This window comes from Choloepus didactylus, chromosome 4 (genome assembly GCF_015220235.1).
Source record: "Choloepus didactylus isolate mChoDid1 chromosome 4, mChoDid1.pri, whole genome shotgun sequence".
Classification (NCBI taxonomy): domain Eukaryota; kingdom Metazoa; phylum Chordata; class Mammalia; order Pilosa; family Megalonychidae; genus Choloepus; species Choloepus didactylus.
The window spans coordinates 164,783,837-164,801,852 of record NC_051310.1 but is presented as its reverse complement, the minus strand read 5'-3'; the positions used below and the strand labels follow the sequence as shown (position 1 = coordinate 164,801,852).

General features: G+C 35.9%; 1 pseudogene; it reads left to right on the top strand.

The window, feature by feature from the left end:
- Positions 1-15,973: 15,973 nt before the first annotated feature.
- On the top strand, positions 15,974-16,545 carry LOC119532989 (annotated as a pseudogene).
- Positions 16,546-18,016: the final 1,471 nt, after the last annotated feature.

Sequence of the window (18,016 nt, the reverse complement as noted above, 5' to 3'; positions counted from 1 at the left end):
CTAGGAGTTGAATTGCTCTTTCATATGCTACTCCATGTTTAACACTTTAAGAAACTGACAAACCGTTTTCTAAAGTGGCTGTACCACTTTACATTCTCATCAGCATTGTATGAGGGTTCCAATTTCTCCACATTCTTGCCAATACTTGTTATTTCTCTCTTTTTGATATTTGTTTCTTAAAGACATGGAGTGATTTAAGGCTGAATTCACTGGCAGTGGGTATTTGATCTTTGAGAAGAGAGGGAGGTAGAAATATTTAAACTCTCCCTCTTTCTCTTTGATTGTGTCCATTACATACACGTAAATTAAATGCACAAATGATGTGACTCCTCTTAATCTGCCTCTTCCCCCACCCAACCCCATAGTGGTTTGAACTGTGTATTCCAGTTTGGACATGTTCTTGATTTTGGTCCACATTCTGGTGGGTGTGGACTCATTGTAAATAAAATCTCTTTAAGATGTTAAGGTGTAGCCCAACTAAATCAGGATGGTCATTAATCCAGATTACTGGAGTCCTTTATAAGGAGAATGAAACTGAGACAGAGAGAAATCACGGGGAACAACCAGAACTGAAGTCAACCAGAAGTCAACGGAACCCAGAATAGAAAGGTGAAGATGTCTCTGTGTGCATTGCCACATGACAGAAAAGCTGAAGAATGCAAGGATCACTGCCAGCAGCCCCAAAATGCCACAGTCTCCAGGGAGAACTTGCTGATGCCTCGATTTTGGACTTCTAGCCTCACAACCAACCAATGTTGGTGAAAACTTTTTCACTCTTCTGCAGTAGCCTACACACAGATTTGGAATTCACTACTATAAAGCATCTTCCAACACTAAGATTCTATGATTCTCTGACTTACTTATTCCTTCTCTGTGCTTTTCTTTCTTTTCTGAACTTTCTGATATGTTCTCTAGCTGACAAATGTATCTTTATTACCTTGGGGAAAATTAAAATTTTTATAGCAGGCATGAATGCAAATTTTACTATTTATAGACTTCAGCTAAGCCTCTTAAGAGTAAAATATTAGGGCCCTGAAAGGGGAGAAGCACATAATTAGTGTCAAAGCAAAGAGACGAGACTGAAAGAGTTGCAGATGTACCCAGTCCCTTCCAATGTCCCTCCCCATACCTTCAGGACACCTGCTTCTGCCCTAAGGTATGCTGAACATCCAATTTAATGCACTGTATGGACACTTTTTTCTTATTACAGAACACTAGTAAGCACCTTCTTCTATTGGAGGATGAGGTCCTTTACCTCCTAGAGCTGCTCTAGGTGTGGCCTTATAGAAGGGAAAGCCCTGATGGCATAGGAGGGAGTCAGAATAATGAGGAAACCTCATCTGATTATAATTCTTTAGTAAATATTTATACCAGGCCCTCCAGACCCTGACTGTGCTATGACTTTATGGCAATGAAATTTTAGGCAAATAATACATTGTAAAGAAGTATAAACTGGTAAATTTTGCAATAAATATTTATGAAATTTATTGTTTACAATACTCTTGAATAAAAGTTTCACTTTGTTCTCATCTATTTGAGCAAATTAATGTCAATAGCCCTTGTCAATGTTTTTACATGGAAACTAAGCTCTTTAAAAACTATTAAACATTCCACTAAATAAATTCCAGACTTCTTCATTTCCCTTTAGAAATAGTAAAGGCAGCAGGAGGCAAGTACTTGCCAGCATCTATTCAGGATCCCTTCTGTTACTTTCTTTTCCTCCAATCAGCCCTTGCTAACCCTTTCTAAATTTTGTTTCCAGAGGGAAGATGTAAATAAAAATTTTCATTGTATAAGAAATAATAGGCTTATTTCAATAAAAATTCTGATTAGAAGCCAAATACTACACGTAGTATTTTTCTAGGCTCCTAATTTTAATGAAAAATGTTTTAGCCAGTGAATACATTAGATCTTCCATAAGGATTTATAATAAAATACATGCCAGAAAAGTATTTCCTTTATTTTTAGCCTACTGTACTTCATATATTCATTTATACAGCACATATTTATTAAATAGCTATCCTAAGCTAATTAGATGGATAAAAGATGTAAAAATTGCTGGTATAGCCTGGAGTTAATGCCAGACTCCTTTCCTCTCTTTTCCCTCATCTCCCTTCCTCACTCCCCCTAGGTGTCCCTTTCTTGACATTTAGTGTCTATGGGATTTTCTTTATCGCCATTTTGGGGCAGGTGAAATAGGAAGGCTACTCCCAATGGCAGGCCACCTGATTCTGACCAAATCTACTCTATGGCTTTCTTAAAGAAACATCATCTTTTATTTCTCCCATTATTTTGTTAGAATATTTTATCTTGGGCCCCCACTTCCTCAATGTCAAGATGTTAAGATACAGACTGAAATTTAGATTTGGGAGGGTTTAGGGAGATGGAGACAAGGAGAACATTCAGCCTACTTTTAGTGTTGAAGGCTGTTTAGCCCACATCCTACTTTAGATTCTTCCAAAAAAAAAGAGTCTGAGACAAGGGCTTGCAGGTAAGTTGTTTCTTTAAGGAAGTAAACAGAGGGAATAGGAGTTGGGACACTGGAAAGACGAAACAGGGCAGGAAGGAAATCCGTTCAAACCATGCATTATGTAAATGTTTCCTGCTGTGGGCAACTGGGTGGAGGGATGGTCGTGGGAGAGCCTCGGTGTAGCTCAAACAAGTTGAGGCGAGGCTACACCTTCCTGCAGCTTGCTGTGGGAACAATTCTGGAACCAAAAAATGGGCCAAGAGGATGGAAGATGAAAGATAAAAGATGTCCAACACAGCCTGCTTCTAGCCTAGGCAAAAGAAGATATTAATGGATCATGCCCATTGTAAGGAGGACTTTCGGGTTTGGAGCAAAAGTCTCATGGTAACATGCCTGGCCTTGTATTCTCTGAATATACGTCTCTTGGGAATCTGGCAGGGAAGTTGTAGCAATGGCATGATAAGATTAGATTGGTTGGGATCCCGGTCTCTTGCCAGCTCTCAACCTCACTCTACTTAATAGTCAGGTTGGAAATAATCCATGGCTCTTGACTTCAAACAGCACAGTTGTTTCTGGCATACTGTCAACTGAAATATTTTGTGATTGTGGGATAATTGTTATATAAAATACAGAATAGTCTCCTACCTTGATCAATATACCTTAATTGCAACAAAATTTTTGAAAATATGTATAAAGCAATGATTTTTATATTTCTGAAAGTCAGGAAAATATCAAAGATAATTTATTAATGTGTATGTTTGGATGAGTAATCAAAAATGTATAAGTGATACATTATATAATAAAATAATAATATAATAAACATTTATATTTACATGTTATTCTATAAAATGCCATCTTTTCAGAAATTCCATCTTCAGTAACTTTAAAATCCTTTAAAAGGATCTTCTTTAAATAATATTTATGCTATTATCTCTCTTGTTAAATCCATTTTTAACATCTTGTTGAGGTATAACTGACATACAATAAACTGCACATATTGTGTACGCATCTTTGAAACCGTAACAACAATAACAATATGAATGTCATGCAAATATCCATTGTCCCCAAAGTTTCCTTTCTTACCCCTTTGTAATTCCTCCATCCTGCTCTTCCCTGTCCCACCACTCCTTGCTCTTACCTCATCTCAAAGCAAATATTGTTCAACTTCCTGTGACTATAGATCTATTTTGCACTTTGCAGAATTTTATATGAATGGAATCATAGAGTATGTACTTTTTATTGTATGGTTTCTTTCACTCAGCATAATTATTTGGAGATTCTTCCTTTGTTGTTTTTGTGTATTCCATTGTATGACTATACAATTTATTTATTCTGTTGATGGACATTTGCTTTGTTTCCATCTTTTGACTATTACGATTAAAGATGCTTTATAACATTTAAATGCAAGAAAAGTATGGACATATCATTTCATTTCTCTTGGGTAAATACCTAGGGTGGAATGGCTGGACGGGTGTATGTTTAACTTTTTAAGGAACTGATGAACAGTTTTTCCAAAGTGTTTGTAACATTTCATATTCTACCAGTAATGTTTGAAAGTTCAAGCTCTTCCATATCCCTGACAACAATAGAGATGATCAGTTTTTTTAATATTAGCTATTATAATAGATGTGTCGTAGTAAAAGAGTTCCAGTATAATAATAAGTAGTATAATGTAATAATAAATAGTATTTATAACTCGAATGTATTGTCCTAGTAGTTAAGTTTCTAGAGATCAATGAGAGAATAATCCACAATTAGGCATCTTATATAGCACCATTTCAAGGTAAGTCTGTTTCACTGGTTTCATTAGGCTCTAACAATAATAGTTCTGGAGCCACCTTCTTTTCTTTTCTTTCTCCCTCCAAAGATTATAATAAATCTCTAGACCAGATTTTTCTCTATCTCCTTCCTCTGCAGTTCTCTTTAAGCCCCTATCTTTTTCATTTTAGCCATTTTAATAGGTGTACAGTGTAATCTCATTGTGGTTTTAAAGTGTACCTTGCTAATAGCTAATGATGTTGAGTGTCTTTTCATATGTTTACTTTCTTTGGTAAAGTATCTGTTCAAATTCTTACTCATTTTTTTATTTAGTTATTTATTTCCATCTTGCTGAGTTTTGAGAGTTCTTTATATATTCTGGATTTAAGACCTTTATTAGATGTTTAATTTTCAAGTATTTTTTTCCAGTCTTTTTATTCTTTTAACAGTGTCTTTTCAAAAGCAGAATTTTTACTTTTGATGATTTCTACTTTATCAATATTTAAAAATGCATTCTGCTTTTGAGTTTGTATCTAATCTCTGTTTAACCCAGGGTCACTAAGATTTTCTTTTCACTTTATTTTCTCCTGGAAATTTTATATTTTCAGGTTTTGCATTTTTGTCCGTATGTAGTATTCACCACATATTTAGTTACTTTTTTAATATGGTGAGAGATACGAACTGAAGTTCATTTTTTTTTGCACTTGGCTGTCCAATTGTTCCAGCACCATTTGTTGAAAAGATTTTCCTTTCTCCATTGTCAAACATCATTTTCCATCCGTTTGAGTGTCTAATTCTGGACTCTATTCTGTTCCATAGACCTGCTTGTCTATCTTGATGCTGCTACCATATCTCTTGATTATTGTAGCTTTATAACAAGTCTTGAGATCAAGTAGTTGCTAATTTCTACAAAAAAAGCCTGTTGGGATTTTGTTTGACATCACACTGAATCCATAGATCAAACTGGGGAAAGTTAACTTATGAACAGTAGTGTATTGTCCCACCATGAACACAGTATATCTCCCCAAATCTTTAGGTTTTGCTTATTATATATCAGAAATGTTTTGTAGTTTTCAGAGAACAAGCATCACACATCTTTTTGTCAGATTTTCCCCTGTAGTTTTCATATTTTTGATGCCATTATAAATGGAATTATTTTTAATTCAGTTTCCAATTGTTCATTGCTAATGTATAGAAATATTCTTGGTTTTTGTGTATCAATGGTGTATCCTGCAATGTTATTGAATTCACTTATTAGCTCTAGTTGTTTTTTGTCTGTATTCTATCAGATCTATTTTCTTAACACACTGGTTAAAATGTATAGCAACATGTGGAATAGAAATGGTGAAACATTTTTGTCTGATTCCTGAATTTAGGGGGGAAAGCATTCTGTTCTGTCTTTCACTATTAAATAGATGTTAGCTGAGTTTTTTAAAAGATGTTCTTTTTCAGGTTAAGGAAGTTCCCCTTTATTTCTAACTCATTGAAGTTTTTATCAGGAATGGATATTTGATTTTGTCAACTGCTTTTCCATGATCTATTTAGATGATGGAATTGATTTTCTTTTTTAACTTATTAATATACTGAATTAGAATGATGTTTAAAACAAATCAATCTTGCATTCCTAAGATAAACCCCACTTAGTTATGATAAATAATCTTTTAATATATTGTTTAATTTGATTTGTCAAAATTTTCTTTACAATTTTTACAATTATATTCATAAGGGATATTAGTCTTTAGTTTTCTTTTACTTGTAATGTCTTTGTTAGATTTGGTATAGGGGTAATGCTGGCCTCATAGAATGATTTTGGAATATTTCCTCCTCTTCAATATTTTGAAGATTTTTTTGTAGAATTATTTAATAATAAATAATCTTCTGTAAATTCACCAGCTAGAAGCTAATTGGGCTTAAAGTTTTGTTTCTGGGAAGGTTTTTAACTACAAATTCAATTTCTTTAGTAAATATAGGGCTCTTCAGGTTATCCTTTTCTTGAATGAGTTTTGGTAGTTTATGTTTTTCAAGGAATATGTCCATTTTGTTTAGGTTATCACATTTATTTCATTAAGTTTTTTATAATATTTCTTTTCATATCTGTAGTATCTGTAGTTATTTCCCTTATTGTCAATATTGATAATATGGGTCTTCTCTTTTTTCTTTGTCAATCTGGCTAGAAGTTTGTCAATTTTAATTGCTCTCAGAGAAACAATTTTTGTTTCATTGGTTTTCTCTATTTTCTATGTCATTGATTTTAGCTCTTTTCTTTATTATTTGCTATTTTCCCCCAAGTTTCTTATGGTAGAAATTGACATCACTGATTTGAAACTTTTCTTTATATGAAATATATTTGTTTTATCAATCTCTCTCTACACACTGCTTTAGTGACATTCCCCCAAATTTTGACAGGTTGTATTTTCACTTTCATTCAATTCCAAATACTTTCTAATTTCCCTTTTGATTTATTCTTTTATCATGGTTATTTAGAAGTGTGTTACTTAATTTCTAAATATTTGGGGATTTTCCGGAAATATTTCCATTATTTATTTCTAATTAAATTCCATGTGGTCAGAGAATACACTTCTTGTGATTTGAATCACTTAAACATTTTTTGAGACATGTATCATGGCCCAGAATATGGTAAATGTTCCATGTGTACTTGGTAGGAATACATATTCTGCTATTCTTTGGTGGCATGTCTTATAAATTCAATTAGGTCAAGTTAGTTAATTGTATTCTTCAAACCTTCAATCCTTACTACTTTTCTGTCTACAATTTCTACCATATATTTACCCTGAGGTATTGAAACCACTGAACATTATTATGGAATTTTCTATTTCTCCTTTCTGTTCTATCAGCTTTTCCTTCACTTATTTTGGGAATCTGTTATTAGATGCATATATGTAATTGCATACCAGTTACATTATGTCCTCTTTATGATGTGGCCCTATTACCTTTATGAAATGGTCTTTTATATCTCTGATAATCCTTGTTCTGAAGTCTACTTTGTGTTATATTAATAGAGCTACTCCAGCTTTTGTGTTCTTTGTTTAGTGTAAGCATGGTATACCTATTTCCAACCTTTTACTTTTCCACAGAAACTACATAAGCCAGAATTCAATGGAACAACATCTCAAAGTCCTGAAAGTAAAAAACAACAGTTAATCCAGAGTTCTATGACCCATAAGGATATTTTTCAAAAATAAAAGTGAAATAAAAATTGTTTTTAGACATCTTCAGATAATCAAAAGCTGAGAGAATTTATTGCCAGCAGACCTGTACAACAAGAAAGGTTAAAGGAAATTCTTCTGGCAGAAAGAGCATAATATTAGATGGAAATTTGGATCTATGCAAAGAAAAGAGTGCTGGAAAAGGGTAAAACAGTGTCAACAATGATCACAGTATTATAAGTTGTTTCCAGGAAATGTAAAGTATTGTATTCCAATACCTTGTTTAACTGTGCTTTGCTTTATTGGGCCTCACAGATAATTCCTTTTTTTTTTTTTTTTTTTTTTTTAAATTGAAGGTTTGTGGCAACCCTGAATTGAGCAAGCGTATTGGGGCCATTTATCCAACAACATATGCTCTCTCTGTGTCTCTGTGTCACATTTTGGTAATTCTCACAATATTTCAAACTTTTCCATTATTATCATATTTGTTATGGTGATCTGTAATCTGTGATCTTTGTTGTTACTATTGTCATTGTTTTGGGGCGCCGTGAACCACAGCCATATAAGTGGCAGGACTGACCTGCTGTCCCTCTCTCTTTCCCCTTTTTGGGTCTCCCTATTCCCTAAGACAAAACAAGATTGAAATTAGGCCAATTAATGACCCTACAATGACTTCTAAGTGTTCAAGTGAAAGAAAGAAAGAGTCTCATGCCTTACACTTGAAATCAAAAGCTAGAAATGATTAAGCTTAGTGAGGAAGGCATGTCAAAAGCCAAGATAGGCTGATACCTAGGTCTCTTGCACCAAACAGCCAAGTTGTGAACGCAAAGGAAAAGTTCTTGAAGGAAATTAAAAGTGCTATTCCAGTGAACACATGAATGATAAGAAAGTAAAATAGCCTTATTGCTGGTATGGGGAAAGTTTTACTGGGCTGGATAGAAGATCAAACCAGTCACAATATTCCTTTAAGCCAAAGCCGAGTTCAGATTAAGGCCCTAACTCTCTTCAATTCTATGAAAGCTAAGAGAGGTGAGGAAGCTGCAGAAGAAAAGTTTGAAGCTAGCAGAGGTTGATTCATGAAGTTTAAGGAAAGAAAGCATTTCCATAACATCAAAGTGTAAGGTGAAGCAGCAAGTACTGATGTAGAAGCTGCAGCAAGTTATCCAGAAGATCTAGCTACGATAACTGATGAAGGTGGCTGCACTTAACATAAAACAGCCTTCTATTGGAAGGAGATGCCATCTAGGACTTTCATAGCTAGAGAAGTCAATGCCTGACTTCAAATCTTCAAAGGATAGGCTGACTCCCTTGCTAGGGGCAAATAAAGCTGGTGACTGTAAGTTGAAGCCAGTGCTCATTTACCATTCTGAAAATCTTGGGACCTTTATATTATGCTAAATCAACTCTGCCTGTGCTCTGTAAATGGAACAACAAAGCCTGGGCAACAGCAACACTGTTTACAACATGGTACCCTGAATATTTGAAACCCACTGCTGAGAACTATTGCTCAGAGAAAGAGATTCCTTTCAAAATATTACTGCTCATTGACAATGCACCTGGTCACCCAAGAGCTCTGATGGAAATGTACAACAAGGTTAATGTTGTTTTCATGCCTGCTAAGACAACATGCATTCTGCATCCTATAGATCAATGAGTGATTTCAACGCTCAAGTCTTATTATTTAAGAAATACATTTCATAAGGCTACAGCTGCCTTAGACAGTGATTCCTCAGATGGATCTGGGCAAAGTAAATTGAAAACCTTCTGGAAAGGATTCACCATTCTAGATGCCATTAAGAACATTTGTGATTCATGGGAAGAGGTCAAAATATCAACCTGAACAGGAGTTTGGAAGAAGTTGATTCCAGCCTTCATGGATGACTTTGAGAGGTTGAAGACTTCAGTGGAGGAAGGAACTGCAGATGTGGTGGAAATATCAAGAGAACTAGAATTAGGAGTGGAGCTTGAAGATATGACTGAATTGTTATACTCTCATGATAAAACTTTAAAGGATGAGGAATTGCTTCTTATGGGTGAACAAAGAAAGTGGTTTCTTGGGATGAAACCTACTCCTGGTGAAGATGCTGTGAACATTGCTGAAATTACAACAAAGGATTTAGAATTTTACATAAATTTAGTTGATAAAGCAGGGGCAGAGTTTGAGAAGATTGTTTCGGTTTTGAAAGAAGTTCTGTTGTGGGTAAAATGCTATCGAACAGCATTGCATGCTACAGAGAAATCTTTTGTGAAAGGAAGAATCAGTAGATGTGGCAATTTTATTGTTATCTTATTTTAAGAAATTGCTACAGCTCAACCTTCGGCAACTACCACCCTGACCAGTCAGCAGCCATCAATATTGAGGCAAGAGCCTCAACTAGCAAAAAGATTGACTCTGTGATGGCTCAGATAATAGCATATCTGAAGCAATAAAGTATTTTTAAATTAAGATATGTGTATTGGTTTTTTAGACATAATACTATTGCACACTTAATAGAGTACAATATAGTATAAATATAATTTTTATGTGCACTAGGAAACAAAAAAATTCTGTGACTCTCTTTATTGCAATTTTGCCTTATTGCAGCAGCCTGGAACTGAACTCACAATATCTTCAAGGTATGCCTGCACTATTTTCTTTTGATTAATGTATCTTTGTAATAAGTTTTAAAATTTGGAAATGTAAGTCCTCCACTTTGGTCTTTTTTAAGTTGGTTTTGGCTAGTTAGTGCCCCCCTACCCTTCCATATGAATTTGCTGATTGGCCTTTCCATGTCTGCAAAGAAACCTGTTGAAATTTTGATTGGGATTGCATTGATTCTACAAATTGCTTTGGATAGAACTCATATATTAATAATATTTAGTCTTCCAATCCATGGACATGGAATGCCCTTCCATTTATTTATGGCTTCTTTGATTTCTTTCAGCCATGTTTTACAGTACTCCATGTACAATCCTTTATCACTCATGAATATAGATGTAAAAATTCTCAACAAAATACTAGCAAACTGAATCCAACAGCACTTTAAAAGAAATATACAACATGACCAAGTGGGATTTATCCAAGGAATAGTAGGTGTTTCAATGTAAGAAAATTAATATAACATACCATGTTAATAGACAAAAGAAAAAAAAACACATGATTGTATCAACTGACAAAGAAAGGCATTTGACTAAAACTAGCACCCCTTCTTTATAAAAACACTCAAAAAACTAGGAATAGAAGGAAACACCTTAACATGATAAAGAGACCATATGGAAAACCAAGTTAATATCATACTTAATGGTGAAATAATGAAAACTTTCCCCCAACAAGAAAAAAACAAGGATACCCACTGTCACCACTGTTATTCAACATTGTACTAGCAGTTCTAACTGGAGCAATTAGACAAGAAAAGGAAATAAAAGACATCCAGATTGGAAAGGAATAAGTAAAACTTTCTTTGTTTGTAGATGACGTAATCCTGTATTTAAAAAATGCTGAAAAATCCACAACAAAAATGCTAGGGATAATAAACAAATTTAGCAAAAATTATGGTGTTGCTGTACACTACTAATAAACAGTATAAAGAGGAAATCAAGAAAAATTACATTTACAATAGCAACTAAAAGAATCAAATATCTAGAAATAAATTTAACCAAATGAACTTGTATCAACCAACTAAGGCATTAAGTGGGGGGGGGGTAGTTTTAATCCTACCTCTTGCCTCTTAATCTCCAAGTGTTCATCAGCAGGTAGCATATCGGATTCCAGGAATCTTCTCATATTCCTTAATATGGCTCCCACAGCCCCTGAATAGGTGGGGCAGTGGGAGGAACATTGGCCTACTCCCACGCCTCCTTGTTGCTTCCATGAGGCGAGAACATGTATAACCAGGACATGGGGGGATCTTATCATATCTCTCAAGTTGGTCCATGAGGCCTCTTCTGTCTTTTCTCCAAAAAAGTATTGTGATCTTACCAACCTCATTTTGTTAAGGCAAGCCTGGCAGATTCTGCTGGTAAAGAAACAATGAGCCCTTTCTAGATTCAGATAGCTTACTATTCAGACAACTTACTATTATAGCCTGCTGCAAGTTATAGGATAGCGAGTCACTCAAATATTAAAATATTACTTTTCTTATCTAGTATTATTGTTCAAAGAGGAAGCCTGTGCATTTTGACTCTCTCTGTCCAAGGATGAGGACCTTTCATGGATAGTACAATAACTGGCAGGTTAGGTGGTGGCCAGTGGTGTACGATTCTCAGTCCTGGGCCCGGCTGCACAGTCTCAGTGTCTCTGTTCAGTGTGTTTCCCTTTATGGACCTTTGAAATCTTCATAAAAATCTACCCCCTGCAAGCCCAACACCCTGTCCTCCAGATATGCCAAGTCTAAAAGGCAGGAGGTATACAGCTTAGGCACTAGGACCATTGATAACATGGATCATGAGCTCAAGACAGTTTAGGGTTGAAGAAATAAGTTTAAAAGTCATTGGTATATAATGGCAACCATGAAAATGGAAGCTGTTATCCAGGGAAAAGATATATTGTGAGAAAAGAAGAGACCCAAAGAAGGTATCCATGGAAAACACTAACATTGAAATCCAGGAGGCAGCTAAGAAGACAGAGGGAGAGATTAGTGATGTGGAAGGAAGATCAAGAACAAGAGGTATCACAGAAATAAAAAGCTCCAAGGAAGAGAGTGAGTGTAAATGGCAAATATTTCAAGAAAGTGAAATAGGATAAGAATTTAAATCAGTCATTAGACATTTTAGAAATAATATTATCTGACATTCACTGACCATTTATTATGTGCCAGGTAAGTTCCAAATATTTTACAAGTACCGACTCACTCAATCCTTACAACAATTGTAATTGATAATTATGGCAAGCATGCATAATTATCATCCCACTTTACAGATGAGAAAACTGAGCATGTGGAGGTTAAGAACATTGTCTAAGGCACCACTGGTATAAATTGGTTCTTCCATGATTCCAACATAGGCAGTGTCAACCTCTATGCTATCAATATAGGGAAGTAAAACCAGTAAGGTTAATCTACTCTTTCAATAAATTGACAGTGAAAGAGATATGAGGACTGAAGGAAATTTCAAAATATGGGATACATTACAGTTACTTTTCCCCCATAGGTAAACTAGGAAGCCTATAGTGCCATTTGATGAGGAGAAAATACAAGTTCAGTTTTGTTAAAATTTAGTTAAGATAAACACATACAAGTGGATCCATCCAGGAAGTAGTTGGATATGTGAGTCTGAAGCTCAGGAGAGACATCTGGGTTAGAGATAGAGAAGTTCAAGCTATTAATGTGTATGAGAGTATATTAAGAAAAGGCTTAGAGTGAAAACAAAGCCCCAAAGTGTGACCTGTGTGACATCTACACATAAAGGTTTGGCAGATAGGTCATTTTGTGAAGGAAACCAAGAAAGAAGGGGCCAGAAAATTGAGAATTTCAAGTGCAAAAAGCTCAAAGAGGACCTGTAAGATAACTACTGAAAAGAAACTGTGGTTGTCATTACTGCGTTTCTCCAATATATCAGCTCTCTTCTTCGTGTGTACGTGGCTATTTGTACTTGCCTATCCTCTTGAAGGATAGGTATGGCCATGTGACTTGCTTTGGCCAATGAAATATGAGAGGAAGTGACGTGCTTCACTTCTGGGAAAGCCTTTAAGAACTCGTGGGTGAGTCGTCCTGTCTGTATCGTTTCTATTCCAGTTGGTGAAGGCTCCAGGAGCCTGGGTCCCTTGTTAAGGATGGCACAGAGCAGAACCCTCCCCTTACCTTGGTGGATATATAACTTGAAGAAGAAATAAACATTGTTTTGAGCCACTGAAAGTTTTGGGATTGTTTGTTACTACAGCATAAACCAGGATTGTACAATTAAGAGTCCGTTTTCCTTTAGACATGACAGCAAGGTAGGACAGAATCTCATGTATTAAAGAGTGAATGAAAGTTAAGAAGTTTGGCAGTAAGGGAAAGGAAAGAGGTAATATAGGAACTTTATATAACTTGAGGTATAGTTAAGATCAGGGGAACAAAAGAAAAAAAAAAAACCAAACCAACATTAAGTCAATGCAAGGAACACTGGGGAGCTGAAAATGTGGGTACCTATTTGGTTAAAACTAGGGCTTTAAAAAATGTAAGCCATTGCCTTTTGCTTTTGGTAATATGACATTTGAGGTAAGCTCACAGTACAGAACACTAAATAATACTGGATAAAATGTAAATTATACACCTTTAGGTGCAAAGCTGATCTGATATGGAAATGAGGGGCCCTGAGGTCAAAAAATGGCAAGAAGGTATAAATCCAAAAATCAACCCCAGCTAGTAAGCCAATGGTTACCCCGGGGTCATCTGCCAATTCTTGGTGGCATAAAAGTTTTGTTACAAAAGATCATATGTGGGAGTCAGGAAACAAAGCCTAGGACCTGAGTAAGGTAAGAAGTTGGATACAGACCCCTGAACAAAGATGAGACCCTCAAAGGCAATAACCTCAAGGAAAGGATAAACTCATCAAAACTGCCACCTATAGAAGGAATAAGGAAGGACACTAACTTGTTTCAGTCTTAGCTGCAGGTTAAGGGATAAAAAATTCTCACTTGGGAATTCCTATCCAGAAACTTTTGCTTCCGTAACTGTTCTAGTTTGCTAATGCTGCCAGGATGCAAAACCAGAAATGGATTGGCTTTTATAAAAGGGGGTTTATTTGGTCACACAGTTACAGTCTTAAGGCCATAAAGTGTCTAAGGTAAGGCATCAACAATCAGGTACCTTCACTGGAGTATGGCCAGTGGTGTCCAGAAAACCTCTGTTAGCTGGGAAGGCACGTGGCTGGTGCCTGCTCCATAGTTCTGGTTTCAAAATGGCTTTCTCTCAGGATGTTCCTTCCTGGGCTTTAGCTTCTCTTCAAAATGTCACTCTCAGTTGCTCTTGGGGTGTTTGTCCTCTCTTAGCTTCTCCGGAGCAAAAGTCTGCTTTCAAAGGCCATCTCCAAAATGTCTCTGTAAACTGCACTTCCTCTCAGCTCCTGTGCATTCTTCAGAGTGTTCCTCTTGGCTGTAGCAAGTTCGTGCCTTCTGTCTGAGCTTATATAGTGCTCTAGTAAACTAATCAAGGCCCATGCTGAATGGGTGGGGCCACACCTCCAAGGAAACTATCTAGTGAAAGATCTCACCCACAGTTGTTGGGCGCATCTCCCTGGAAACACTCAAAGAATCACAATCTAATCAACACTAAATACACTTGCCCACACAAGATTACATCAAAGATAATGGTGTTTTGGGGGACATAATACATTCAAACTGGCACAGTAGGTTTCAAACATGAATTCCTATCTATCTGTGTGGTCCCAGAAAGTCCAAGGTGAGGATTAATTTTAAAGTGATTCCAAGTTAGTAGTAGTAGGGTTAAAGGAACTCACCTTAAACCCAGTCTTCAAATAGATTTCATGTATAAAGTTCCAATAACTATGAATTCACAATCAAAAATCCCAGATCACATGAAAAAAATAAGCCTCTCAAGAAGCAGTCATAACCTTCAACTGGAACAAATAGAGGCTGTATAGTTCCATAAAAAGCTTCATCCAAAGCAGGAAGTTCAAAAAAAAAAAAAAAGAATTACAGACAATTTTATCATAAAATAAGTGAAAATTCTTTGGATTTCTATTTCAGTTCATAACAATTGAACACAAATGTAAGATGCTTGCACTCTGGTTTTTTCAAAAGAAAGAATATGGGCTAATACTGAGAAGCAATAAATAACAAAATTGGTAAATGCTTCAAAGCTTGGAACTGTTTGGAATATGTACCCCCTGCCCCCCCCCAAAAAAAATACTTATTATCTGCAAACAGTCATTTTTTTTTTTTTTTTAACATAGCAGATTTATTCATAGCAGCCCCAAACTGGAAACTACCCAAATCCCAAATGTTTATCAACAATGGAATGGATAAATAGATTGTGGTATAGTCAAAGAAGAGAATGCTACATAGCAACAAGGATGAACAAATTATCACCCCATGCAATAACATGAATGAATCTCACAGATATTTACATCAAGTGAAAGAATACTGCATGATTCTATTTTTATAAAGTTTCACAACAGGCAACACTAACCAATGATGATAGAAATCAGAATAGAAGTTATCCCTGGGTGAAGGCAGACTGGGAAGAGTCACAAAGAAATTTTCTAGGGTGTTAGAAATGTTCTGTATCATGATCTGATGGCAGTTATATGTAAAAATTTACACTTAAGATTAATGCACTTTATTATATGTATACCTCAATAAAAATTAAATTTAAACATTTCCCCCCAATCCATTAAAAGTTGAGCTCTTAAGACTTATAAATCAATTTTTAAACATACAAAAATAAAATAATAAAATCTGTGGTGCTCCTAGGTACCCAACAGAAGCAAAATAAAAACCCTCCCTGGAAGAAATACCCTCACCCAGTCCTCTGCAAATTCCCACAGACACAGGTCCTACTGACGACTTAAAAGTATTTCAGCTTCTGCTGCCAAGATTTGATGAGTTCTCGTGAGACTTTGGCCTCTTGCTAAGCCAATGCTTAGCAAGAAAAAGGCGATGTTCAATTGAAATGCAAAGATTGTGAAGCCCGATGGCAAAAAACTGGATGAATTTGAATCTGGCATTTCTCAGGCTCTTCTTGAACTGGAGATGAACTTGAATCTAAAGCCCCAGTTAAGGGAACTAAATATAGAAGCAGCCAAAGAAACTGAAGTTGGTGGTGGTCAGAAAGCTATTAGGATCTTTGTTCCGATTCCTTAACTGAAAGTGTTCCAAAAAAACCCCAAGTCCAGCTAGTACATGAATTGGAGAAAAAGTTCAGGGGAAAGCATGTTGTCCTTATCGGTAAGAGGAGAATTCTGCCTAAGCCAACACAAAAAAAACGCCTACAAAAAATAAGTAAAAGCATCCCAAGAGCTGTGCTCTTACAGCTGTGTATGATGCAATCCTTGAAGACCTGGTCTTCCCAAGTGAACTTGTGGGCAAGAGAATATATGTAAAACTGGATGGCAGCCAGCTTATAAAGGTTCATTTGGAAAAAAGCACAGCAGAACAATGTAGAACACAAAGTTGAAACTTTTTCTGGTGGGTATAAGAAACTCATTGGCAAGCATGTTAATTTTTTTTAATTCAATTTTATTGAGACATATTCACATACCATACAATCATCTATGGTGTACAATCAGCTGTTCACAGTACCATCATATAGTTATGCCTTCATCACCCCAATCTATTTTTGACCACTTTCCTTACACCAGAAAGAATCAGAGATAAGAATAAGAAATAAAAGTAACAAAGAACACCCAAATCATCCCCCCAATCCCACCTTATTTTTCATTCAGTCTTTGTCCCCATTTTTCTACTCATCCATCCACACACTGATAAAGGGAGCACGAGCCACAAGGTTTTCACAATCACACTGTCACTTCTTGTAAGCTACACTGTTATACAATCGTCTTCAAGAGTCAAGGCTACTGGGTTAAATTTACTTATTCTCTTCTTTTTTAAAAATGAATACTTTCATACTTGTAGAACTTTTGACACTGTGATGACTTAACAAAAATCTAATACCCTTGAGACTGGTGTAACTAATTAATATAATACTCTTTGCAAACAAAATAAATTCAGAAGAATTCATGCCACAATTGTAACGCTGAGATAAACATTTGCATCAAAGCAATCTGATTTCAGATGTTGCATCAAAAACAAGCTGAACACTTTGCACTGTATTTATAGACCTTCTAAAAGCCTAAATTATGCATAATTTACTTAACTTTGAGCTTGCCACTCATTATGTAGCATTAGCAGCAAATACTGTGGGACATATAAAAGTATAAAATAAATTATGGAAGGTGGGAGACTATGACTTTTAAGGCTGAGAAACTCATCACTCTCTTCGTATTTTCCACCAAAAGAGAATTAAAGACATTATCCATTAAGTTATCAACTAATGGTAAATAAAAATTCTCCCATGATAAATTCCTTCTAGGGTTTCTTACCAAAAGATGATCGTTTCTCCAAGCTAACTTGGTGAATACTCATGAAGGTTTTCTTATTTTTTTCTCTTCTTTTTTTTTTGGTCTATTCACTTTCTCCAGATTATTTCTGTTACAGGTCTGGCTGAAAGCAGGAATGCAGCTCTAGATTGTATTATGAGCACATGGGTATTATATACTCCCAGTCCCCTTAAACTACCACCACTAACAGCAGGTCCAGTTCAGAAAACCGTTAAGTCATTCTTTTCATCTGGGGCAAATGTGGGAAAAAAGGATTTCCTCTGTTTGGGAGATGGAAAGACTGGCCTGAGGGATTTCGGAGAAGGCAGAAACTGTAGACTTTCTGGCAGCCCAAGACCATCCCCTTTTGGGGTGAAGAAACATGGGATGAAAAACACAGAGCATAGTGCAGGAGATTAGGGCTGTGGGAATTGCTTCATACAAGTGTTGAGTTCCTTGTTTCTAAGAGGGCATGAAGCTGTTTCCCACATGGAGCCCACTGTCAATTCAGAATTTTGTGCCAAGAATGCAGGGACCAAAGAGAGTTTGTGGAAAGAGAACATTTGGAGTTTCAAATAGAGAATGGGGCCTCAGGAAAGACTTT